The sequence below is a fragment of the Macaca fascicularis genome, chromosome 3 (assembly GCF_037993035.2).
Source record: "Macaca fascicularis isolate 582-1 chromosome 3, T2T-MFA8v1.1".
Classification (NCBI taxonomy): Eukaryota; Metazoa; Chordata; class Mammalia; order Primates; family Cercopithecidae; genus Macaca; species Macaca fascicularis.
In genome coordinates, this window is record NC_088377.1 from 35,549,804 (window position 1) to 35,576,144 (window position 26,341).

Genomic DNA, 26,341 nt, shown 5'->3' on the forward strand with positions numbered 1-26,341 from the left:
GAGGTGCAGCAAGGGCCGGCACAAAGTGGACAGCCCCAGAGTACAGCCTAAAGGCCCCCAGCTAGCGTTTCAGACGCCGCCTAAAGGCCCCCAACTAGCGTTTCAGGCACCGCCTAAAGGACCCCCAACTAGCGTTTCAGGCGCTGCCTAAAGGCCCCCAACTAGTGTTTCAGACACCGCCACCAAGTGGTGCTGCCTACCCTGGCGTGCAGGTAAAGGTGCCCCATCAAGACGGGCTCCTCCTCCCACCCTCAGGCCCTGCAGGGCAGCAGGACCTCAGCATGCCGAGCCACAGCGGCACCCGGGACGGCGGGCTCTCCCCTGTTGCGGATGTTCTCTCTGTTCAATCCTGGCCTTTCTTCTGAGGTACAGAAGAGAAAACTCATAAAAAATTAAGCCTCTAGGTCTGTGCTTGGGCTGAACTCTGAGGTCACTGGCATTTCCGCCAGCCTCTGGGAGTTCAGAATGAAGTGCTTAGTTCCTCCAGGAGAAGCCGGCATGTTTATCGATCAATGCCTCTCTGAGCCAGCCTTTACTCAAAGAACAAGCTCTGAGCTTCTGAGCATCCATCTGCACTGTGACCAGCCACTGAGGCCACTTTAATGTGATCTTCATCAGAAGCTCCCGGCCTAAGAATACCGACTTTCAAGGACACAACACATCCCCAAACGGCAGGAGACATTTTAATGACCTTCCTCGAGACACTGCTGAGTCGGCTCTTCCACACATGACCCATTCCTCCCACACACTCTTTGTCTACCTTCTCCCAAGTCCCAGCCACTCTGGACACCCGCCAAGCCAAGGGCAGGCATCGCACAAACAGGCACCACTGGATTCTCCCCAGAAACATGGGGTCCTGGAGCACAGAAGCCCACAGCCGGCCACCGCGGGAGACAGGCTCTGAGAGAGGCGAAGCAGTGGTACGCTCTGGGGACCGGATCCGACCCTTGGATGGCACGAGGAGGCCATTCCCACCCCAGTCACAAGGCTGAGTGGTGCCTGGCGTGTGGATCCACAGGGCAGGGACACGCCTCCACAGTCACACCTGGGCCCAGGGCAAAACCAGCATGTTCTGGGCGGTGCACAGAATGCCTGTGTCCCCGCCAAGTTCACCTGTGGAAACCAGGATCCCCAAAGTGATGGTGACCAAAGGGGGGCCCCTGAGAGGGGATTCGGTCCTGACAGCGGAGTGCTCCCGATAGGATGTGCATCTTTCGAGCAGCACAAAGAAGCCAGCGTCCTCTCCCTCTGCCCTGTGAGGACAGGGGCCGGTCATCTGCAAACCAGGAGGAGAGCCCTCCTCAGACCTGGCACTGCCATCCTGCACTCCTCAGCTCCACAGCCGTGAGAAACGGACATCTGTTCAGATTCCCGTCTGTGGTACTTTGTTATGTAAGCCCGAACAGAGACGGCCTCCTAACCCATAACGCCTGGACATGCTGTTCACACATGGGCACAGGGTCACACCAAGGCTTCCTTACTGACAACTGCCCCGACACGGTTATGACACGGTGAGCCCGCGGCACAGTGAGCCTATAGCACGGTGAGCCCAACACACAGTTATGACACGGTGAGCCCGCAGCACAGTAAGCCTGAGACAGGGTTACGACTCAGTGAGCCTGCAGCACGGTGAGCCCAAGACACACACAGTTATGACACAGTGAGCCCACGGCACAGTGAGCCTGCAGCACGGTGAGCCCGAGACAAACACACACAGTTATGACACGGTGAGCCCGCGGCATGGTGAGCCTGAGACAGGGTTACGACTCAGTGAGCCCACGGCACAGTGAGCCCGCAGCACGGTGAGCCCAAGACGGTTACGACACAGTGAGCCCGAGACAGTTACAACACGGTGAGCTCAGAGCACGGTGAGCCCGAGACAGTTATGACATGGTGAGCCTGTGGCACTGTGAGCCCGTGGCACGGTGAGTCCGAGACAGTCACAACATGGTGAGCTTGTGGCATGGTGAGCCCGAGATGCTTATGACACAGTGAGGACACGGTGAGCTCACGGCACGGTGAGCGTGAGACAGTTATGACACGGTGAGCTCATAACACGGTGAGCTCATGGCACGGTGAGCCTGAGACAGTCACAACACAGTGAGCTCGTGGCATGGTGAGCCCGAGACGGTTACATGGTGAGGACACGGTGAGTCCATGGCACGGTGAGCCCGAGACAGTTACAACATGGTGAGCTCACGGCACGGTGAGCCCGTGGCATGGTGAGCCTGAGATGGTTACGACACGGTGAGGACATGGTGAGCCCGCCAGTGGCCTCAAGCGTTAAGATGTAAACACAGCTACATGCACAGCGATCTTCAGTGACAACGTCTGGCATGAAACTAGGAAAATATTAATAAAATTTTATTCAGACCTTGGCAAAATCTCTAAAAGCACCTTTATTCTTAGATATCTGAGGAATATAGATCAAGACCCACCCACAAGTATAATTTTTAATCTTCTCGATTTCACAGATGAGTAAATTCAAGCCTCGAGCGACTGAGTCATGACCATGAGGCCACCATGTCCCCCAGGACACTGCTGAACATGACCTCCAGGGTCTCCAGGGCCGTGCCCTGAGCACCCCTACAGGGCTGGGGGGAAACGCCGTAGTCAGGCCAAGCAACAGCAACGCCACACAGGTGACACGTTCCATGTGTCTCTCAGGAAGAGAGCAAGTGCAGGGGCTTGGCCGAGCCAGCGGTCGGGAGGGGTGCGGCCCAGCGGGGAGCAGCAAACTATAGCTGGTGGCCTGGAGCAGGCACACGAGGCAAAAAGCAGTGCCGTTCTGCAGCAGGTGCTTGGGAGCAGGAGACGGGGACCCAGGAGACTGGCAGGGAACAGAGGACAGGTTCCAGCCCCAGCAGACAACCTGTCCTGCTCTGCTCTGGAAGCAACCACGGGTTCTGAAAGAGGGTATCGCTGGACAGGACAACCTCCCAAACCACATGTGCTCATCTTCCTGTCACAAGAACTGTACACAGAGCTGTGTTCACAGGCGCCCCTCAGGGAGCCTCACAGCAGCCCAGATCCAGAGGCGAAGTATTAGACGGAGCATGAACTGGTTTCAGAAATACTCTCCTGGAAGGCCAGGGTTCCCAGACAGGGCAGAAGCAACACTGTGCGTGTTCAGGCATCCACATTCGCTCCTTGCCAAGAGGGAACACCGGGGAAGGGCCCCCACTCACCACAGAGAGAGGCCGTCTCTGCCACTGAAGCCCTCAGCTCTGGCCTGGAGGCCGGCATGGCAGACACAGGCTCCCTGTGTATCTGAGGAGCCTCCTGAGAATGGGAATCAATAGTTGCCTCTGCAGACATGCAGGGAAACATGGCCCTGGGACCCACAGGGTTGAGAGGGTCTCATCTACCCGCAGGAGCCCCCACAGCACCCCGCTGTCCGGAAGCTCTGAGCACTCCATCCACCTCTGGCGTTCTCCTTCCTCTTGAATGGAACTGAAGCCACTGAGCCCCTCGCCGCTAATGGGCAGGGGAGGATTTGATCAGACGTGTGCATCCATCGTGAAGCACAAGAGCATCAACAGGTTCCAGTTCCTCCCCTGCCCCGCGCTCACGGGGCCTCCCCGGTGGAGCCAGGAGAGGCTCCCTGATCAGGAGCTGCTGGAGACTCAGATCAGAGTTCATGCTTCTCATCTACCCAAGAAGAAAGCCGAGGAGGCTGGCAGCCAGGTCCCCTCCCGTGTGTGAACTCGGAGGCGAGCCTCCTGAGCAGTTTCCTGCTCCTGGGTACATGACCTCATTTAGTCTCCACCAGAATCTGGGAGGAGAGCAGCAGCACCGCCCCCAGTCCCCACGTCCCCAAGGAGGAAGGGGCTCATGGTGGCTTGCCTCGCTGAGGACTCGGGTTCAAGTCCGCATGGCCAGCTCAGCCCCCACACCGTGATGAGGCTGGGGCCGGGCAGCCGCACTCGGTGGCACAGGTGGGCACTTGCAGGTGAAAGACAGGGGCAAGGCCCTCCTCCTTGGTGGGCAGGTGCAGACTCGGAAGGGGCTGGGCCTCCGAGAGGGCACGGCGCCCCCCTCCCTGGCGCCCCAGGATGTCGGGCTCAGCACGGCACGCAGCTGTTGTTATTTACGCCATCTAATTCCAATCTTAAATGCCTCCAAGTGTCATTACACATTTTTCTGAAAAAAAATAAAAATCCAAACAGCGGAAATGAAACCAGAGAATGAGAAGAGCAAAGGCTGAAATAATTACCAATCAAAGGAACGGCCAGGGGAGCAGGCTCTGAAGCTGTAGCCTGGCCTCCTGGTCGCTCCTCCCTGACTCGGCCTCTGAAGAGCACTCTGTTCCCAACATCTCATCAATTGGAATCACCAAATTCAATTTGCATTCCCAGATAAACAGCGGCCACACTGCAAATACTCTCATCTGACCTTGAAATGTGAGAAGGAAAATTGCCCTTTGCAATTTCAATTCACTCCCGACCATAATGAATAATCCAGTTTAGCTGATCAGCTACCAACCTGTAATCGCCTGGGGAGGGCTGCCTCCAAATGACGGGTGAGGAGCCCTGGCAAGGGTGGTCGCAGGGAGACCATAAATTCACTTCCGCCCCAGGCTGCTGGAGATTAGGAAATGAGAATGGGAGAGACAAGGGGGCAAGTCACCTCCCCAGGTCCTACTGAACAACTGCTCCATGCCCTCCAGCTCCGACTTTCAGAAAAAAGCGAAGACACAGAAGATAATCCAATGCCTGGAGTGGCGCAGAGAGGCACAGCAGGTGTCCTGGAGACATCCACCGCCTCCCGAGGTCAGAGAGGAGGAGGCCATCCGTGCATCCATCTGCCCAGTCGGCACTGGCTCCCTGCCCGCGTAACGCGCAGGACAGAAGCCCCAAGGGGCCACATGGCCAGCAGGCAGGCAGCAGGCAGGTGGACCAGCCTCGACGCTGGGCGCTTTCTCTGTACTGCTGCTCCGCAAACAGCCCACCACCTATGTTTGTAAGGAAAGTTTTCCTGGAACAAAGCCACACCCGCTCGTTGACATATGGCCTACGGCTGCTTTCCTGTGACAGAGACCCTGGCTCAAAAAGCCGGAAGTATTTACTGTATGGCTCTTTACAGAGAAAGGTTACCAACCACTACCCTATACCACAGAGGTTTAGAAACGCTGGCATGGGTAACTAAAGACATGAGTTCCCACCCAACTAAGGCCAGGTGACTGCATTTCCACACCCCCCCACACCCCCCAACAGGAGAGCAAGCCTCTGCCAGCCCCCAGCCTCGGCCACTGCAGATGCACAAATTCCACAGCAAAAATAGTAGTAACAACCCTCCGACTACAACCACCCACCCTCACGTGCAGAGCGCCTCCCCCACGGTCAGAGGCCTCTGGGAGGAAGCCCAGGATTCCGGGGACCCTCGTTTCCAAATGGGAGCAGGACTCAAAGAACAGCGCTGGGCTCTGACGCCAAGTCCATCCCTGGGCGGCTGGAAACTCCCAGGTCGCATGGCAGCTCTGTCAGCTGCACAGAGCCCTGCGCTCAGAGGCGGTGTGGGGCCTGATTTTCCCAATGAAGATGTGTGTGGTTGGGCAAGGGGAACGGCCATTTCTTCAAACACACCCTGAACATCCCTGACAGGGAGGGAGACATTTTCGCCCCATTTCTCGGTTACGGACACAGATGCTGGAGGACAGTGGCATTCCAGGGAATCTGGCTCACAGGCAATGCTGCTGGGACGTGGCCTGCACTTTGTGACATTACATCTTGGCCTCATTAACCCTCAGCTGCCTCTTGGCCACCCGAGGTCCAGACTCCGTGCGCCTCTCCCTGGCTCCCCGTTCCTGGAGGGCGAGAAGATACCTGAGCCCAGGGAGAGACAGGAGAGAGCTGCTGTGACGGTCCGGGAGTGAGGCCAGGCACCACAGACAGGACTGGGGATGACATGGGGTGGGAACGGCAGAGCCGGCGGGAAGGGTGCTCGGAAAGAAGACATGGACAGACAAGCTGGGCCGGGGCCAGGGCAGGGCGCACTCTGGGCTGGCACTGGAAAGGGAGCCGCTTGGGGCCAGGGGCTGCCACACTGGGCTCCTCGCTCCTTCCTCATCTGGACCATAGGTTCTAGCAAAAGTCCATCGAGTTCCCTCAAACAGACGTGTAAAGGAACGAAAATCACACCATCCACCTATCAGTCCCGCTCCACCAACACTTCTTCAATTTCCAGAACGCCCTCATGTGACCCAGAAAACCTCAGGACAAATCTCAGCTGGAGGAAACCAACCTGTAGAGGGACTGTGGCTCTCAGGGGCCTGCCAAAAATCCTCACATCGGGCCAGAACCCACCCCACACAGGAGGTGGGGGCGCTCCCATGCCGCTGCGGCCCAGGGCGTCATCACGCACCCCTTCACTCCCTTACCCAGCCAGCAGGCCCCAGGACTTGTCTTTTCCAGGCTCCGTCCTCCTCACAGGGGTCCACCGTCACTGTTCCAGCCCCCATGGTTGGCAGAGCACAATGGCCCAGGCCGGGGGGGGTGGTGCAGGAGCTAAGTGTGAGGGAAAGAAGCCGGAGCACAGGTTAGGGAGGGGAAGGCCGCCTGGCCCGGCTGGTGGGAAAGCGGGAGAGACACCTGCCATCAGGGTGGGGAAGCTGAGCCTTCATGCAATTGGCCAACAGAGATCACGGGACCCCTGGGGAGAGAGCAGGGCACACCTAACATGGCCCCAAGGTCAGGAGCAATAACAGCAAGGTGGCAGCTTCCAGGGGCAGAGGAAAAGTTGATCACAGAGATTAGGAGAGAGGTTGGAGCCAAAGATAGAGACTCTGAAGTCTGGCCACACTGAAGTGACAAGAAGAGATGTCAAAGCACAAGAACTTACATAAGAAGGAAAAGCAGAGACTGAAGAATAAAGAACGGAGAACAAGTTCCCGGGAAACACCTGCACAGGAGATGCAAGAGAAAGGGAAGGGGGGCAGGAGAGGGAGGGGACGGGGACCAGGAGGCCATGTGTGAGTGTGAGGGGGTGTGCACGTCCCGCGACAGCTGCACGGGAAACCAGAAAAGCCAGGGAAGGAGGCAGGGAAGGGAAGGAGAGTGGGGACCACGGGGCTGTGTGTGAGACAGAGTGCAGGAGGGAGAAGGGAGAAAGAGAGATGGGAGGGAAGGAGCCGGGCCTGGGGAGCTCATCGAGGGACATGGGAGACACAGAGGGAGAGACCAGAGGGAAGGAGCCGGGCCTGCGGAGCTCAGCAGAGCTGCTGTCAGAGCTGTCTGTGACTTCAGCACCACACGGCCGGTGAGTTGGAGCCGTGAGCATGGGTCTGGTGTGGGAGTGCAGCACTCCAGAGAGAGGCAGCAGGCCAAGTGGAAGGACCAGGCCGAGGAGACGGAGCTCTGAGGACTAAGGGGCTCACACACCCTGTTTAATTGAGGCTTGTATCAAATTGGACAAACAGTTAAGAGAAGAGACAAAGTGATCTCTGTGGCATCTCTCTTTGGAATCACCTGATAGCCCAATTAGCAGCTCTGAAGCTGAGGCTCCAGCGCCCGTGACGATCAATAGAGCCCGCCAAGCAGAGCCCGGCCGCCTGCACGTGGCCCAGCCTCCGCCCACGCCTGCATGCCACACGACCACTTTAGCTGTTTCAGCGCTACCTGGGTAATGAAGCCCATTCGGCCTGTTTATTTTTCCATTGATTTTGCCATCCTCGACCCAAAACACTGGAAGTCAATACCCCGTTAGGTGTGGCACCTTCATGGGGCCTCTGCTGTCTCTCCAGCTGCAGGGAGAGCTCCCCTGCTCATCAATCAGGAATGGGTGGCACGCCCCTGGGGAAGAGACGTCCCCCCCTGCGCATGACGTCCCGGGTAACCAGGGCTGACAGCCTCTAAACGCTGTCACTCGACCAATAAAGAAACATCTCCAAAGCATTCCCCATGCTGAATAACAAAACTGAAAGAAGAAAATGAGATTTTCGCAATTATTAGTCCCCCTTTCCTTCCTCTCTAGCAGGAGCTGGAGAGAGGGAGGCGCCCACTCGCCCATCACTGAGTCACCTGGCAGCTCACTCATGAGCCTCGCTGCCTCCGCGCCGGGCGGGGGGCTTGGAGGGCTGACACTTGACTTGAGAAATGCCAGCTCTAAGCAGTTTATTTCCTCTTGAACTTTAAGAACTGACAAAGACAGGAGTGACCTTTAAAAGGCAGGGTTAGTGCTTGTTGGAATTGCTGAGCACTTCTTGGCTTACACAACACGGAGAGGAGGTGCGGGGTGAGTGCCCCCAGGCTCGGGGCATGGCTCTCAGCACCCGGGCAGGTAAATCAGTGGAGAGGCCTCCAAGGTGGGTCAGTGGATGGAGGCCAGCGCAGGGCAGGCTGTCAGGAGACTCCAGACGTAATAGACTGCAGGGTGTCCCCTGTGGCCAAAATGGAAGAGGCAGTAGCATCAGACGCCAGCAAGACCTGGGAGACCTGGGTTCAAATCCAGCCTCTGCCACTGACCTGCAGAAGGCTGTGCACCAAGAAGACCAACATTTCCTCCTACCAGTTCCTCAGGGAGAAGCACGTGGGAAGAAACAGATCTGTTCCTGACACTGCAGGTGCGCCCGTTCCCATTTTCAGGACCTCCTGGCTGGTCACTTTGAGTGTCTGCTGGGCCCATCCTGTGGACCGGCTGCAGGATGCGCCCAGTGATTCCAGCATGGTCAGAACCTGGGGCAGGGAGGAGTGTGGGCAGGAAGGTACTGGGGAAGCGGAGACGGAGACTGGGTGTCGATCCCCGCCCAGTGAGGGTCTGGTTTTCCACAGGCACCCAGCTCAAAGGAGGAGAACGCTCACATCCGGGCCGCCATTCCCTTTCTCGCCATCAGTTAACCAGTGGCTTCCTCTGGACATGCGAAAAGCATTCCGATGCAGCACTGCCCATGGGGCGTGCGGTGGACACTCCACAGGGTCTGGAAGACTTGGGTCAAAAGAATTCAGGAAACATGGTGGAAGTTTCTGCGTATGTGTAGAAAAATAAAGCTCTGCTGTGCTGATGAATACCGACTTCATTTCCTCAAAGTCCAGGGGGACAGAAGGGGTCTGTCCACAGGTACGGCCGGATCCGCCATGGAGACACCCACGGGAAGCGCGAGGCAAGGAAGGCCAAAGGCTGCAACCTTTACTTGCTGGGAGCAGAGAGCCGCAAGGGGGCAGAGTCTGCAGTGGCACTGCCCGGGCAGGGTGATGCCAGAGAAGGCCCTGCGGCTATGCAGACGTGCTAGGGACGAGGGAGTGGGTGCCCGTGCTCACGGGGGTCCCCAGGCTCTGGCAGGCCTACCTGCTGGAGAACAGATCAGAGGCAGGAAACCCGGCTCAGTGCGGAGTCCCAGCCCAGAAAACCCACCTCCTGAGTTACTGTGGCGGCCACTGCAGCCGCCAGCACACCACTCAGTGTGTCATCTACCACCAGCTTGATCCCTGCCCTGGATGGAGAACCTCCCGTGGAACTTGCCTCGCACCTCTGAACATCTCCTGGAACGTCCTGATGTCCGGCCCCAGATAACCCTGGGAGCCACTAGAGCCGGCCTGGGATGTGGAGGAGAAAAAGGAGCTGTGACAAATACAGGGCCAAGCACGGGGGCAGGAGGGTGCTCCCAACCCTCCAGGTGAAGGGCCTGCGACTCGGCAGCCTTGTAGAGTAAGAAACCCTCCACGTGCTGGGCAAAAGAGAGCTTATCATCGCCGTTGTTTCCTGAACATAGGTCATCACGTTTAATGTTTCCCACCACCCCGAGCTAACGACTATTATCATGTCCTTTACAGACGAGGTGGCCTGGCTGAGAGGACATGAGAGACCCTGCTGAAGGTCACAGGGCCAGCAGTCAGTGATGAGCAAGAATTCAACGCCGGTCTCGCTCAGTCCTGACACTGACTACGCTGTTCATTACTGCAGCTCGCATGCTAGCCACAGGTCTCACAGAACCGTAACTCCACACTCACCTCAATTACCCACTGTGTATCAGCCACCATTCCAGGCAAAGCAGACACAATGGTGACTGCCCTCAAAGACGCTCAAAGGTAGAAAAGGTTAACAAAAGACAAGTGTAACACAGCAAGTAACAGTGCCTGCTAACGAGCCGCTGGACCTTCTCCACCCTCCCACCCCACCGTGTGGTCTGTCTCCCGCCGCACAGCCATGCAGAACACACACCCCAGGAGAACAGCGCAGGTAGCTGTCCCTGCCTGCGGCTGCCATTGCCTCCCGGCCAACTGGTTCTCCCCGGGCAGTGGCCACTCTGATATTTCTGCCCACAGTGAGAACGTGAGGCCATGGCGGTGTCTCAGGAATGCCCTGCTTTGAGTTCGAGACTTTGCCTATTCTGGGTGCTTCATATTAATGTCATCATACAGGTGGTGGCCTTTCATACTGTTGAATTCACTTGGCATCACCTTCAAGGTCAGTCCGTGCTGTAGCACACATCAGCGCTCTGTCTCTTACGGCTCAACAGCTCCTCGATGGGTGGACAGCCACGTTGTGTCTAGTCACAGCTGAGGGGCATCTGGATTGGCCCCATCTCTTAGCTACTATGAGCAACGCTGCTATGAACAGTGACACAAGTGTTCGTGCAAACACGTTAGCGATTCTCTTGGGTGCGCACTTAGAAGAGAAGTTGCTGGATCATCCAGTGACCGCCTAACCTTTGAAGACCCACCAGACACTCACGGTAGATGCAGCTTCACAGGACCACCAGGTGCATACGAGGGCACCGACCACCCACCCTCGCCAACTTCAGAGGCCCACCAGGCATGTATGAAGGCCTGGAGGATGGTGAGACGCGTCACCTCCGTGTGCAGCTCCACCTCCCCACGGCAATCCCACCCTGCCCGGGAGACTCCATGCTGCGGGGTAGGATGGCAAGACCTGTCACCTCCCTCCCTCCCTCCTGGCCAGCAGCCCCAAGGAACTCCTAAGGACAAGCAAATGAGCTCCTAAGGACGAGCCCCTCCCTCCCCACAGGCCCAGTGAGGACAAGATGCCCAGTAGGGAAGAAGCTCAGATTCTCCCTCCTCCTCCCCAAATGCATCCCATCCAAAGGAAGGTGCAGCTCAACAACTCAGCACTGGGTAAAGCATCACTAAAGCACTGGCACGCCCTCGCTCACACCACAGCCACAAAACCAGCGAAGTCCTTATGGCATGGTAATTAGGCGAAGTGCTGCCAGTGACCTTTAATTGGAGGCTCCAGACAGGTCAGTCAGTCAGTGCCAAGGCGCACGACAGAGGCAGCACAGTCGGCTAGGGACGGAGCCACACACGGCCTCTGCCCGTGGGAGAGTCGTAAACGCCGCAGGCAGGGAGACAGAAAGGCTGGCCACAATTGCTTTTCTTTTTTAAAAAATTTTTTTAATTTATTTTTCTTTTTTGAGACAAAGTCTCGCTCTTGTCCCCCAGGCTGGAGTGCAGTGGCACGATCTCGGTTCACTGCACCCTCCGCTTCCCAGGTTCAAGCGATTCTCCTGCCTCAGCCTCCCGAGTAGCTGGGATTACAGGTGCCCGCCACCACACCCGGTTAAATTTTTTTGTATTTTCAGTAGAGACGGGCTTTCACCATGTTGGCAAGGCTGGTCTCGAACTCCTGACCTCAGGTGATCCACCGGCCTCGGCCTCCCAAAGTGCTGGGATAACAGGCATGAGCCACCGGGCCCGGCACAATTGCTCTTACCTTCTGTGACTGAAAGCAAGGGTTGGCAGAGAAATCACATGCCAGGAAGACAGGGGAGATGTGGCCAGGAATCCTGAGAGTTACAAGTTGAGTTCAGGAAAAAGTTTTAAGACAAGAAAAAGCAACATGACTTTGAGGAGAGCAGGGAGGAGGTGCTGGTCATGCATGGAGAAACCAGGCTTCAAACCTCACGGAAGCTCTTCTCTGTAAAAAACGTACCCACATGGCTGCTGGTGGCAGGGGAAGAGCGTTGTGACCAAGGGGAGGCAAGAGAAACTTTTAGGGTGATGGCTGAATCATGGCTGTGGTGGGGGACACTCGGTGCATCTGTCAACACCCACAGAGCCACACACCTCAAAGGGAATTTTACTACCAATAAACAATTAGGAAATGGACCGGGTGCAGTGGCTCTCACTTGCAACCCCAGCACTGTGGGAGGCCGAGGTGGGCAGATCACTTGAGGTCAGGAATTCGAGACCAGCCTAACCAACATGGCAAAACCCCGTCTCTACTAAAAATACAAAAATTAGCCAGGCGTGGTGGCGCATGCCTGTAATCCCAGCTACTCGGGAGGCTGAGGCAGGAGAATCGCTTGAACCCGGGAAGCAGAGGTCGCAGTGAGCCGAGATGGCGCCACTGCACTCCAGCCTGGGCAACAGTGTGACACTCTGTCTCAACAATAATCATCATCATCAGGAAACGGAGACGCCCACATGGAAGACAACTGTTGAAGGCAGCTTCCATACCACAGTCTGCACAGCTCCCCTGACCCGGGCCCGGCAGGGAACCGTGGTGCGTGGAAGAGACAGGATCCTCTTTGTTGTAGAAGGAATGACGTCCCACGGCCTGGAGCAGGGAGTGGGGAGCTGAAAGAAAGTTGGCGCCAACTGCATGTTTAGAGAGATCCTGCCTGTCCACAGAGAACAGCTTCACTGAACACTGTAGGCGCCCCTTAGATCCAAGACAGCACGGCGCTGGCAGCTAAAGGGAAAACCACAGCAGTGTGTGGGGAGAGGAATGAGAATCCAACATCCAGTGCCTGTGAGAAGATCGAGTGAAACTCAGCAAAGCTGCCACTTCCCCTTTCACAGCTAACTGGACCCGTTTCCCAGCAGATCGAGGCTTGAGGCTCCAGGAGAGTTAGAGAAGAAGACTGGGACTTGGACCGCACTGATTTCTCCCTTTAAAAGCCCACACACAAAGCACCCGCACAGGCTGAGTGGAAATACAGGGGCCCGCATGCATGGCTATGGAACAGCGGATGAGGCCGGGCAGCAAAGCAATCTCGGATCACACATCACACCTCCTCACACGCCTGCCTGAAATCTGCTCATGGGCCTGTTGCTGCTGGAACACAATCCAGGCCCCCATCACACGCCACGCAATCTGGTTATCAGCACGGCAGTCTCCTGCTACCCTGGTTCCCTATGTCGGAGCCAGCCCTCCAACCTTCTACCCCACACTGAGCCACCTATTCCCACCACAGCCCCCGCCCCGTCCCGTCCCGCCCTGCCGTGGCAGTCTGAGCTCCACTGAACCCCAGAGAGGTCCCCCCTCGCCTCCAGGGAGCACCGCCCCAGCCTCAGGTGCCTCCATGACAGCTCTGGAGCGGCCGCCGCTGCACGTGCACACCCATCTCCCCGCGAGGGCTGGGAGAACAGGACAGTGGCACAGCCTGGGGCACTCCCAGCACTCGGCAGTAGCCAAGAGCGAGACGCAGCAAGTGGATGGGTGGAGGGAGTGCCGTCTATCACACTCCAGGCGGCCCTTCAGCCTGAAGGAAGGACACTGACAGAGCCGGGGCCATCTCTCAAGTACAACCTAGATATCCTCAACACCATTCCCTGGGTGCCCCAAAGCATACACCAGATTCTCACCTGCAGTGAAGCCAAGTCCAGGGTCCACAGAAGAGTTGTTAAGGTTCACAGGGCTGACGGTCACCCTCTGTCACCAACCCACATGCCTCCCACACGAGCTGCCAGGCCCATGGTGGGGGCTGTGCCTGCAGAAGGCCTCCAACCCACACATGCAGGTGCCTCACCCAGTGGCTGCCATGTGCTAGGCAGGGCAGCGAGAGAGCCAGGACAGGCTATTCATTCTGCCCCACTCCATGACGGCCTGAAGGTCACCAAGTTCAGGTCAAAGCACGCAGGGATGGGTGTGCTTCAACAGGGAGAGCGGCTCACGTGGCCGACTTGGGCCCTGCTGTGCAGCTTCCTTGAGACCACGCAAATGGGCAAGGAGAAGGCAGTCATGGGGACACAGCTCTCTTGGCCAGTCTCAGGCACAGTGGAGGCCAGAGCCAAGGTGATATCGTTTGGCTGCGTTCCCACAGAAATCTCAACTGGAATTGCATCTCCCAGCATTCCCACACGTTGTGGGAGGGACCCGGGGGGGTAACTGAATCACGGGGGCCCGTCTTTCCCGTGCTATTCTCGTGACAGTGAGTAAGTCTCACGAGATCAGATGGGTTTATCCAGGGTTTCCACTTTTGCTTCTTCCTCATTTTCTCTTGCTACCACCATGTAAGAAGAGCCTTTTGCCTCCCACCATGATTCGGAGCCCTCCACAGCCATGAGGAACCGTAAGTTCAATTAAACCTTTTTGTATTCCCAGTTTCAGGTACGTATCAACAGCACGAAAACAGACCAATACACAGGGAAAGCAAATGAGCCCCAATACCCGTCCCTGGAGCCCACCCCACACGCCCACCCCATCACGTGCATCGTGTTTAATCACACGGCCAACGCCTGTCCCCAGGGCCCACCCCACACGCCCACCCCATCACGTGCATCGTGTTTAATCACATGTCCAACGCCTGTCCCCCAGGGCCCACCCCACACGCCCAACCCATCACATGCATCGTGTTTAATCACACTTCCAAGTGCACGCCTCCTAAAGGAATGGGCTTCCAAAACAAGGTGTTCGATAATCACGCTGTTCTGATATCCACCTTGAAGGCCAGCCTTCAGGCCAGGCTCGCACATGCCTGCCATGAGATCAGAGCGGGCTGAGGGGCCGCTTTCCCCAGACCCTTCGCCCTGCAGAAGGAGCCCTGGCCAGGCCCAACGGCCACTCCCAAGGGACCGGGAACACCAACCCTAGTGATGGTGGTTTGCTACCAGCTGTGCGACGAAAGCTTTGGGGACACATGGACAAGGAAGAGTGACAGGAAACGGGCAGGTTCCCTTGTCAGGAATGGCACAGCCGTGTTTAACTTCACTAGGAAGAAGTCATTCACTGCCAGGGACTCCTCTCCAAACACATCCAAACCAGGGGCCTGGAAAGCTGGCACCAAGCAGGCACCATCCTGGGGTTCTCAGGTGGAGGTGAGGGAGGAGCAGGCCAGGAGAAGACAAAGCAGGTCCACAGAGTCACGGGTGCTCGGGGAAGGGCCGGCTCCACTGCCAGGTGAATCTGGTTCTGCGGTCGCTTGCTTGGGGAACTCAGGCAAGCATCCTGAACACTTTAAAACCTCCCAATGATCCTTACCTCAGGGGTTTTTAAAGTAAACTTTGATTTTGATTTTGGAATGACTAGGTGTACAGAAAAGTTGTCAAGACAGTACAGCAAGTTCCCAGGAACCCAGCCTCCCACTGCAAGCACTGGAACGGTGTCACCAACGGACCTGGGATGCTGCCTGGACAGCACCAGTGTGCCTCTAAGTGTCCTTGTTCCTTCCCAGGGTTGGGTCTGGGTGCCATTAGTTGCCATGCCTCCTGAGTCTCCTCTCATTTGTCAGCCTTTCCTTATTTCTCATGGACTTGACAGTTCTGAGCAGGACTGGCCCAGGCAGGTCCCCAGGAGGGTTGGGTGTGTGTCGTGGCTGGACTGGGGCTACAGGTGGGGAAGGAACCACAGATGCAGCGTCTCCATCATCCCTTGGAGCCTGGGCACCACTGCACTCCAGCCTGGGCAACAGCCTCCGCATCAAAAAAAAAAAAAAGTATTCAGAGGGAGGACAGTACATAGCCAAAAAGTTATGTTTTAAAAGAATATGTAACATGGAAAATGTTCACCAAAGATTAAACAAAACAGGATGACTCAGCAAATAGTGCATACACTATTTTCTCCTAAAACCCTGTTAGAAAAACACATTCCATGTATATAAAAACGCCAGGAAGGATCTTGGCCAACAGTCACAGCAGCTTTCCCTGGCAGAGGGACGACGGGAAACCTTTCTTCTCAGCTTTGCTGTCTCTTCCACATGGTCGAGTGTTCTCAATCAAAGTGGGTTGCTTTTGTAATCAGACTCAGAAAGGAATTCAAATAAAATGCTGACATCCCCTTCGCTCTCCTCCTCCTTCCTTCCAGGTGTGGGAACACAGCTCACAGAATGTGGGGAAAGCAGATACGCTGAACCTGGAAGAGGAATTGGCCCCCAAGACAGCTCCATCTCATCCACCCCATGAGACACAGTGGCACTGGCTGGGCCACGCACGGGAGCCCGCAGCTGTGCTCCATCAGCCAGAGGAGCACGGAACGCAGAACCCAGGAACGCAGACAAAGCCACTGTGGGGCACGGGGCAGCAGCCAAGGAGAGGCTCCGTCAGCTAAAAAGGCTCAGGTGATGATGTCAGGTCAGCAGTCGGAACCCCCAGAAGCTGTTCCCGAACCCAGGACAGCAAGGCAGGGAGAGGACAGGACCCACAGAGCCATAGCGTGCACACAGAGCTCTCAGGCCACGCGGGCGCAGATGGTCGTCTGTGCAGCTCACAAGGCCAAGGAAAGCAGAGGCCAGGGAGGACAGCGCCGGGGATGGGGGAGCCCACTGGGAGCACACACCCAGCCATGAGCAAACACACAGTCCTTGCTGAGCTGCTGGAGACAGGTGGCCGCAATGCCAGCCACAAGGAGCAGCCCTCCCAGGAGGCTGAGCAGGGACCCACCCGCGGTCAATGTGGAGAAGTGTGTCCCTGAAGGGCTCCCAGTGGCCAGCACTCCCTCTGGATGCAGAATCCACAGCTCTCACATCGGGAATGGGACCCTCACTCGCCCACACTCTCAACAGACGACACCTGAGCACCCTTGTGTGTTGGAACCTATTCACAACACTTCTGAGGAGGTGCTGCCCTTCAAGTGACAAGAGGGACGAGAAATAAGACACAAAACCAAAGTCTATAATGTGCTCGACGGGGAAAAGTGACACAAGACAGCGAGACAGGGAATAGACAGTCTGTTTCACAGGTGGGCAGGGAAGGCCCACGAGGAGGTAACAGTTGTGAAAGACAGGAAGGAAAGTTAGGAAGGCTGCTGCTATCCAGACAGGGTGCCAGAAAGAGGACCGGCCAGTGCAAAGGCCCTGGGGCAGGAGCGGGGCTGGCAGGTGACAAGGCACTGGAGCCAAAGCAGTGCTGGCAGGTGAGAAGGCACTGGGGCAGGAGCGGGGCTGACAGGTGAGAAGGCTCTGGGGCAGGAGCGGGGCTGGCAGGTGACAAGGCACTGGAGCCAAAGCAGTGCTGGCAGGTGAGAAGGCACTGGGGCAGGAGCGGGGCTGACAGATGAGAAGGCTCTGGGGCAGGAGCGGGGCTGGCAGGTGACAAGGCACTGGAGCCAAAGCAGTGCTGGCAGGTGAGAAGGCCCCAGGGGCAGGAGCGGGGCTGACAGGTGAGAAGGCCCCGGGGCAGGAGCGGGGCTGGCAGGTGACAAGGCACTGGAGCCAAAGCAGTGCTGGCAGGTGACAAGGCACTGGGGCAGGAGCGGGGCTGGCAGGTGAGAAGGCCCCAGGGGCAGGAGCGAGGCTGACAGGTGAGAAGGCCCCGGGGCAGGAGCGGGGCTGGCAGGTGAGAAGGCCCTGAGGCAGGAGCGGGGCTGGCAGGAGAGAAGGCCCCAGGACAGGAGCAGGGCTGGCAGGTGCAAAGGCCCTGGGGCAGGAGCGGGGCTGACAGGTGAGAAGGCCCTGGGGCAGGAGTGGGGCTGGCAGGTGAGAAGGCCCTGAGGCAGGAGCGGGGCTGGCAGGTGAGAAGGCCCTGGGGCAGGAGCGGGGCTGACAGGTGCGAAGGCCCTCGGGCAGGAGTGGGGCTGGCAGGTGCAAAGGCCCTGGGGCAGGAGTGGGGCTGGCAGGTGCAAAGGCCCTGGGGCAGGAGTGGGGCTGGCAGGTGAGAAGGCCCTGGGGCAGGAGTGGGGCTGGTAGGAGAGAAGGCCCTGGGGCAGGAGCGGGGCTGACAGGTGAGAAGGCTCTGGGGGCAGAAGCGGGGCTGGCAGGAGAGAAGGCCCCAGGACAGGAGCGGGGCTGACAGGTGAGAAGGCTCTGGGGCAGGAGCGGGGCTGGCAGGTGAGAAGGCCCTAGGGGCAGAAGCGGGGCTGACAGGTGAGAAGGCTCTGGGGCAGGAGCGGGGCTGGCAGGTGAGAAGGCTCTGGGGCAGGAGCACAGCTCACAGATGCAAAGCAGCAAGGGGTGAGGACTCCGACAACGAAACCACATGACCCATCCACACAGAGACCAAACATGGCAAAGGTGACCCAGGGCGATGGGAACTGGGGGAGAGTGTCCAGGAACAGGAAGGCGGGCAGGGGGCAGGAGGGACTCTGGGCTGATTACACTGTTTCCTGACCTGGTGCTGGTGATGGTGTGTTCACAGATAATTTGTGCAGGTCTCTACATATACTACATACACTGCACTTAAGTAAAACGTGAAGAAAATGAAGTGTTTCAAACTGAAAAATCATTAAATAGTAAAAAAATATATATATATTTTTATATATATATATATGTTTTTTTGAGGCGGAGTCTCACTCTGTTGCCCAGAGTGGAGTGCAATGGTGCAATCTCGGCTCACTGCAAGCTCCACCAAGCTCCACCTCCCAGGTTCAAGCCATTCTCCAGCCTCAGCCTCCCAAGCAGCTGGGACTACAGGTGTCCGCCACCGCGCCCGGCCCTTTTTTTTTTTTTTTTTGTATTTTTAGTAGAGACAGGGTTTCACTGTGTTAGCCAGGATGGTCTCGGTCTCCTGACCTCGTGATCCACCCACCTCAGCCTCCCAAAGTGCTGGGATTACAGGCTTGAGCCATGGTGCCTGGCCTGCAAAAAATATTTTAAAATAAAATGTTTTTGGAAAGATTTAAAAAAAAAAAAAGGCCAAGCACACACCCCTTTTTCCACACACCCTTCACTTCAAATAGCAGAAGAGATACAAAGCAGCCTGAGTGGGTCAGTGCGGCTCCCAGGCTGCAAACAGAGGTAGGCAGTGCTGCAGCCGCGGTCGCTGTTAAAGAGAAGGGCAGCGTAACCAGAGGGGAGATATAGGCGAGTGCTGTGGCCATCGCTAAACAGAAAATGCACGGAGGCGAGGCGGGCAGCAGCAATGCTGGCCGGGGTGAGGCGACGCTTCCTCCCTGAGCTGCTGTCATCACCTGCCTGCTGCGAGAGGGGTACAGGGACACGCAAGTGCACAAGGCTCAGCCGGCGGGGCCAACGCAGGGAAGCCGTGAGGACAGCAGTGCAAGGACAAGAGGGACAGCCGCGGGTGCAGGCCAGACGCCCCAGCGTTCTCTAAGGGGAAGGGCAGAGCGCATCCACGCACACGTGCCAGCAGCCCCAGGGTGGGTGGGGGTGCCTGAAGGAGAGAGGCGAGGCATCTCCCTCGGCGGAGCTTTGCTACTGTGGAAGGAAGGAGGAGAGAGCAGGTCTGTGAGGAGACATGGCAGGAGAGACGGGGTCCCTCGTGAGGGCCTCAGGTTCGTTAGAATCTGGCTCCCCCAAGCCTGATCAGGACTCAGTAAAGGAACGACAGCTTGCAGCCCACAAACAGGAGAAAGCAAGGGCCAGTGGCCAAGACAGCCTGTGGCTAAGGCCATCGGTGCACACGACGCCATACAGGCTGTGCTCAGGAGAAAGGTGAATTCCAGATGAGGACAGGGAGGGTCCTGAGGGACCAGCCTCCAGGACACTTCCCAGCCACAAGGTCGTCCTCGTTGGCCACAAGGGCTCCCAGGAGGAAAGGGCCCTGTGCTCCCAGGGAGAAGGCACACAAACACCCAGTCCTCCGGCGCAGAGCTGTGGCGCTGACCCTCTGTGTCAGCACACACCTGGGTGCGGAAGGGCTCACGCCTGCAATCCTGCTCTGGGCACACACAATCCTGCCGAACCTCAACATGGACTCGGCTTTCGCTCTCAAAAGCTGAGTCTCTTCCTACGCTGCTTTTCCACAGTTTTGCATTTGTTAGCTGCCTGCATGGGACCAGGGGACCCTTCTATTTTAGTCTGTATGTGCAGTGGGCAGGGCAGGGTGGGCACTGAATAGCTCTCCAAGGGGCATCTGAATTGAAGACGTCGAGGACAGCTTTCGCCGCTACAGTGAGACCCTGCAGCTCCTCGGCAGAGGAGCTGACCGAGGCCAGACTCAGCGCAGAGAACCTTCCTACACGTGTCTCAGGCACACTCGTCACCTCAGGCCCCTTCACGAGGCCCAACCACAGATACAAGAGGGCGGACAGGCTGCAGCTGCCCCACCACCATCACCCCAGTCAGCAGAGGCTGGGGGCCCAGACCCACGGCACAGCCCGACAGGCCCAGCAGAGGCTGGGGGCCCAGACTCACGGCACAGCCCAACAGGCTCAGCAGAGGCTGGGGGCCCAGACCCACGGCACAACCCAACAGCAGAGGATGCTGCCAGTAACCCCGGCCAGCAGCTCTGCCTCTGCCCCTCCAGGTTGCCATCCACAGGCGGGCGCCCTCCAGGACTGCCGGGAATGACACCGCACCCAGGGACCCTGCCGGGCACAGAAAGCAGGCAATGGATCACAGTCGACATGGTTATGATAAATGCACCACAGGTGTCCCCCATGCCAGCTGCAAGGTGGGAGATGTGGAAGGGGAAAGGGGGCAGCCTCCAGGCTCCCGGCTCCACCACACTCCAGCCCACCTCAAGGCACCCAGGCATGCGCTCACCCCACTAGGCTCTGCCACGCCCCACCCCACAGCGCCCAAGCACGCACTCACCCCACTCAGGCCTCAACTTCCTTGTTTCCGGGACACACGAGAGGAGATGACCACTAAGGCCTCCTCAGCCGAGACAAAGTGGACGGGACTCAAAATCACCCCGAAGTCCAAAGCAACACAATGCAGGAGGCGAGGATGCGCGGTCAGAGCCGGGACACCTGGGGAGGGGGTCTCACTCCGCCCGGGCCCCAGACAGGCGGCTGCTCCAATTCATCTCAGCCCACACCACTGAGAAAGCAGTGGGGCCACCTTCCTCACAGAGAATGCCGCGGAACCCGAGCAGGGAGCCAGGCAGTGAATGAGAAAGGGCTCCTCACACCTAAAGAAGCTGTGAGGGTGAGAACCCAGGCAGCAGGGGACGCACACACCCACAGCCACGGCCAACTATCCATGGACACCAGGCCTCTGGAGGTGCAACAGGGCACGCCCCTGGCACAGGGGATGAGGCGAGAGACACACAGCAGCGGCAGGGGCTGCCCAGACCAGAGGGGCAGCGCTCAGTGGGGAAGGGAGACAATGAGGCTTTGAGGCTGCAGGAGGCGTCTGGGACCCCTGCAAGCAGCGCCCACATCGAGGCTCAGCGCATTCTGAGGCTCATGCCTGGGCGGCGTCCCTCAGCAAGGGGTGAGGGCCGGACAAGCAGGAGGGGTGCAGCTGCATAGGCTTCTGCGCTCAGGCCTCCCACACCAACGGGGAGGGCATGCTCAGCAGGGCAGTGTCGCACTGGATCAAAGTAAGACGGAACCAAGAGGAAGCTTCACCTCCAGCAGGAGGAAGGCAGCGGAACCACTCACGCGGCAGCCCCAAGCCACAAAGCTCTGTCTTCTCGGGGCACAGAGGGCAGACCAGTGAGGACTGCCTGTGACTTCAGACTCTGAAGACACACTCAGAATCACCTTGCTTTGGAGGACTCAAAATGATCTTGAGTCTTTGAGGCCCCAGGACTGGGGCTGACTGCACAGCACCGACCTCTGTCAAAGCCCTGTGGTGCCAGGGTGTCAGTCACACACCAGGCCTCCGCGCAGAAGGCGCACGGCAAACATCCTCTGTCCATAGATGAGGCCTGCGCAGCACATGGCCACGGTGGCCCAGGTGCTTAGTCCAGACAGGAAGATATCTCGGGCCCTAAACCTGTGACAATCAGACACAAGGTGGGCAGGAGTCCCTCCTACTCACCGCAGAGACTCAAACGCCAGGGTCCCTCTGCCCTGCTGCCTGGGGTGGGTCCCACGGAACCATGCCGTACCCGGCAGCAGTCACCCAAGCCATTGGGTGCATGGTCTTGCCTGGCTGACAAGTCAGGAAGGCTACGCTAAGGACAGCCTCCCTCAAACAAATGGGCAGGGGGCACAGCGCTGCAGACATGTCCATCCAGCACAGCCCTGGTCACGGAGGACACAGGACAAGCAAGCGTCACCTGCTGCCACTGCTCCAGGAGGCCCATGGGAGCGCGCTACCACATCTGGCGGCTGCCCGGTACGAGTCAGAGGTGATGAGAAGATCTGCATGCCACAGGGCTCACACCACACGCCAAGCATCATGCACCAAGGCCTGGTGTAGGCCCAGAAGTAGGCCCAAGAAGTAGGCCCAAGGGGAAACGGAGAAACAGAAGGAAAGCCCCCGGAGGGCCACATAAAGGGGTCAGGAAAGATGCTACTCACACTGGACCTCGAAGGCTGAGCTGGAATTTGCTAAGCCAAGAAGGCAGGCATGGCAGTTCTTAAAGAGGAAACAACAGAAAGGTGCCGGAATGTCTGGGGATGGAGGGCACCCTGGCATGATCATGGAGGCCTCCTGACACGATGGGTGGCAAGGGTGACAGAAACACAAGCGACCCCAGTGCACATGGCTGAGGAGGGTGGACTTCACTGAGGCTCCCGGGAGCCCTCGTGTGCCTGAGCGCGGCGGCAGCACGGCCGGCAGCACAGCCCCGGGAGCCCTCGTGTGCCTGAGCGCAGCGGCAGCATGGCCAGCAGCACAGCCCCGGGAGCCCTCGTGTGCCTGAGCGCGGCGGCAGCACGGCCAGCAGCACAGCCTCGAATGGTCCGGGAAGGAGCATCCCCCGAGGCCCGGGTGTTACGTGCAGCAGCCACAGCCTGTCTCACTTGGACCCACAGCCCCGCCTGCCCTGTGCACTCCGGCGCCCGCCCACAGCTGAGGGTGCGGGCCAGGGGCTCGCTCTGCTCCTCAACCGGAGCCATCTCCCGCAGCCCTGACCGCCTTGGCTTCGTTAGCATTCAACCGCAATTTATTCCTCTCTCTCTGCCTTCTTTTGTGCAACAGAGATAAGTAACGTTTCTAATCTGTGCTATCTCCCAGCTGCAAATGTTCAAGCACTTTTTTCTTTTTATTTAAAAAAATGAAATCTCATTTTAGATTTGCAAAAGAGACAGCTAGCAATCTTTACTGTACTAACAACCCGCCACCCAGAGGCCAGGCGGGAGCGTGGACGGAAGTGAGCGCATCAGGCTGGGAAACAGCCGAGTCTCAGAAGCCGGCGCTGGGAGATTCATTCCTCTTCTCTTCAAAAAACGCATTAGACGTGGTTCAGAAGAGGTACTCCTACCCGAGACCCGGGAAGCACCTGGGCTGTGGCTTCCTGTGAACAGTCCTCAGGCGTGAGCTCTCAACCCTGCAGGGAGGAGCCTCTGGTAGGCCATCCTGGCCATGAAACTATCCCCAGTGGGACTGGTTGCTGACTGTGAGGAGTCACCTGCCACCAGCTCAGCCCTCAATGCCCCAGGCACGGCTCAGAAGAACCAGCACCAACGCTCCTGGTGTCACCTGGGCTAACCTGGCACATGGATTTTCAAACTCTTCTCACAGCTCAAGCCAAGGGGCTGGCTGTGAACTCCTTACAGGTAGAGGTCATTCCTTACACCTCGCCCCCGGCCACACAAAGCCCAAAACCATCTCAACTGACAAACTGACATGGGTGTTTAATAACTACCTGTTGATGGATTAGGACACAGGAGAGAAGCAAATCCCAGGCAACCTTCGCAGTTTTAGAGACAGGTACACGCTAGTTTACGACGGCCAGTGCAGACAGCTGCAAGTACTTTCTGCTCCAGACCAGCAGGGAAAATAAGGAGGAAAAGGTCTCAAAGCCCAGCCTGTTTCTGAGCAGAGATAGGAATCCCAGCTGACTAGATCTCCGCGTTCTCCTTTACTCTTCAAACTCTATGAGAGAAAGCATGGCCTTTTGGCCTTGAGCCTTTTGACAGAAAGTAAGAAGCATGCCACAGCCAGACGCTTCTGAGCGCGTTTCCTGGAGGGGGTGCCGTACTCCAGACATTACAAGGCTGAGGCCTTGCTCTGTGGCACTGCCACTTCACTTCTGCTTTGCCATACCCGCCTGCCCGCCCAGCATGTCTGCCTTGTCCTGGCAGGCCAAGCCCTGAGCAGGCCCTGCACCACCTGCAGCCTTCCTGACGCCTGAGAGCAGAGATGCTGTCCGTGTCCTGGGCCCTGGCTGCAGACCAGAAGGCGTCCTTGGAAACAGCTGCACCAGGCCAGCACACAGCAAGCAGGGAGAGCGGGAGCCACGTCCACCCGAGCCCCAGGTCCTGGCCGCAAATCATCACTTCATCTTGGCAGCTCATTCTGTTTTTATGATCCATTCTAAATAATTAAGCTGGCCCTGAAGGGGGTGGGAGGGTGGGAGGGGAACAGCTCGCTGCCCACAGCCAAGTCCCAGCAACTGGAGGGACAGCTCCCGCACAACTCCTGTCGGGATGGGCGCAGGGGCCTCCAGCGCTCCCCACCTCCGCTCTGCAGACACGCCTGACAACTTGATGTTGGTGTTAAAGTCGTATCATTTATGTAACAGTGCAGTTATTAACGAAGCCTCATTTGCACGTGTCAGGGGAAGAGAAAAATCACCTAATTAACCACTTTCCCCATCAGCAAAAGGACGGGGGGAGTGCTGCCAATTTGTTTTCAACGGCTTTCTTCCTACCCTCAGAAACTTGCTCCCCTTTAACAGGAAAAGATTTATAATCCTTTGTCACGAGGGACTGGAAAAACCCTAGTTTCCACTGGGGGAACATTAACAGACCAAAGAGGGTGTGGGCTTTTGTGCTACGGGGTCTGCCCAGGGGGAAGGGCCACAGCCACTATGCCTGGCACGAGACTGGGACTCCACTCCTAAAGGGCCTCCATCCAGGAGGCTGTGCACCTGGACCCTGAGAGCCAGTAAGGATCAAAGACTTTTCTTCCCTCAACTTACCAAAGTGAGCAACCTCTACACTGCTACCCACCAGGCTACCAGCTCTGTGCTCACCAAAGTGAACAGCTTCTATGCTGCTCACCCACTAGGCTGTCGGCTCTGTGCACAGAGGGCCACAGCTGTCTCAGTCACCATCACAGCTCGAGCTGGCCCACGCCTGACACATGCTAGATAAACACATACCTGGCAGGAGAAGGAGGGGTGTGGTCCAGTGCACACGGGGGGGTCTCTGCAGCTGGGAAGACCCTGACTGGAGGCCTGAGTCTGCCAGGGGTGGGAGTGGGCAGATCACACAGCCTCACTGACCCTGGACCCTCCTGTCTGACTCAGGACTGAGAGTCTCCCCAGCAGAAGAGGCTGAGAGCACAGGGTAATGTGAAAACACAGGATCGGTCCTGGTACCAGTCACAGGGCAGACTCTCAACAGATGCCAAGTCCTGCCACTGCACCCGCCATTATCACCAACACTGTCACTGTCACCACCACCACCACCACAACCACCACCACCACCACCACCATTACCACCATAACCACCACCACCACCATCACAACCACCATCACCATCACCACCACCACCACTACCACCAGCACCATCACCACCACCACCACCACTAGCACCACAACCACCACCACCACCATCACCACCACCACTACCACCACCACCATCACCACCACCACCATCACCACCATCACCACAACCACCACCATCACCACCGCCACCAGCACTCTCACCATGTCTCCCTCACCACCGCCACCATCACCATCACCACCACCGTCACTATCACAACCGTCACCAGCACTCTCACCACGTCCCCATCATCACCACTGTCACCATCACGGTCACCACCACCCTCGCACCATCATGGCCACTGTCACCGTCTCCACCGTCACCAGCACTCTCAGGACCACTCTCCACACCATCCTCAGCATGCGACGCATCCTTGTCACTCCAGAGACAACGCCCAGAGACGGCATCTTCTCCTACCCACTCCTATGCCGGGCCTTTCCTCAGGTGTGTAAGGCACATGGAGAAAACAGGCTCAGCAGAGGTGGCACTGTCCCCTCTCGGGACATCAGCTCCACAACTCAGAGGAGGCAGCCTCCCTGATGCTGCCAACACCCGAGTCGGGAGCTGGGTCAGGCCTGGCCACGCTGCCTGCCCGCTGGAGATGCGCGTCCTCTCCTACCTCGGGGCCCCTGCGCTTGCCGCTGCCTCTGCCTGGAACGGGGCTCCCTCCCCTGCCCCTGCACCCCACAAAGCGGCAGCTCCGACCCGCGCTTCAGCTCTCGGCTGGTGTGTCCGGGGGAGGCCGTCCATCTGGCCACACTGAGTGCCGGGTCGCAGCTCACGCCACGGCTGCCCCAGACGGGTCCTGCACACACAGCGATTCCAGTGCTCCCACACTCAGTGAGGACCTGAACCTGCCTGCCCCGCCGCCTGGCAGACGGCACATGGGACATCGCCATGCCTAGTGATGACGTTTCTGTTTGGAAGAAGCAGCGGG

General features: G+C 57.9%; 1 protein-coding gene across 29 annotated transcripts in view; it reads right to left on the reverse strand.

Annotated features, from left to right (window-relative positions):
- MAD1L1 (mitotic arrest deficient 1 like 1) overlaps window positions 1-26,341 on the reverse strand; it is a 421,592-nt gene that overhangs the window by 262,356 nt on the left and 132,895 nt on the right. For 3 of the 29 annotated variants that reach the window (XM_074034268.1, XM_074034265.1, XM_065541542.1), the window contains exon 1: window positions 13,545-14,019. The exons of the other annotated variants lie outside the window; for them this stretch is intronic. The gene's annotated coding sequence lies outside the window, so the exon portion shown is untranslated. Of the gene's footprint in view, window positions 1-13,544; window positions 14,020-26,341 lie in introns of those variants that run through there. 29 annotated transcript variants of the gene reach the window in all.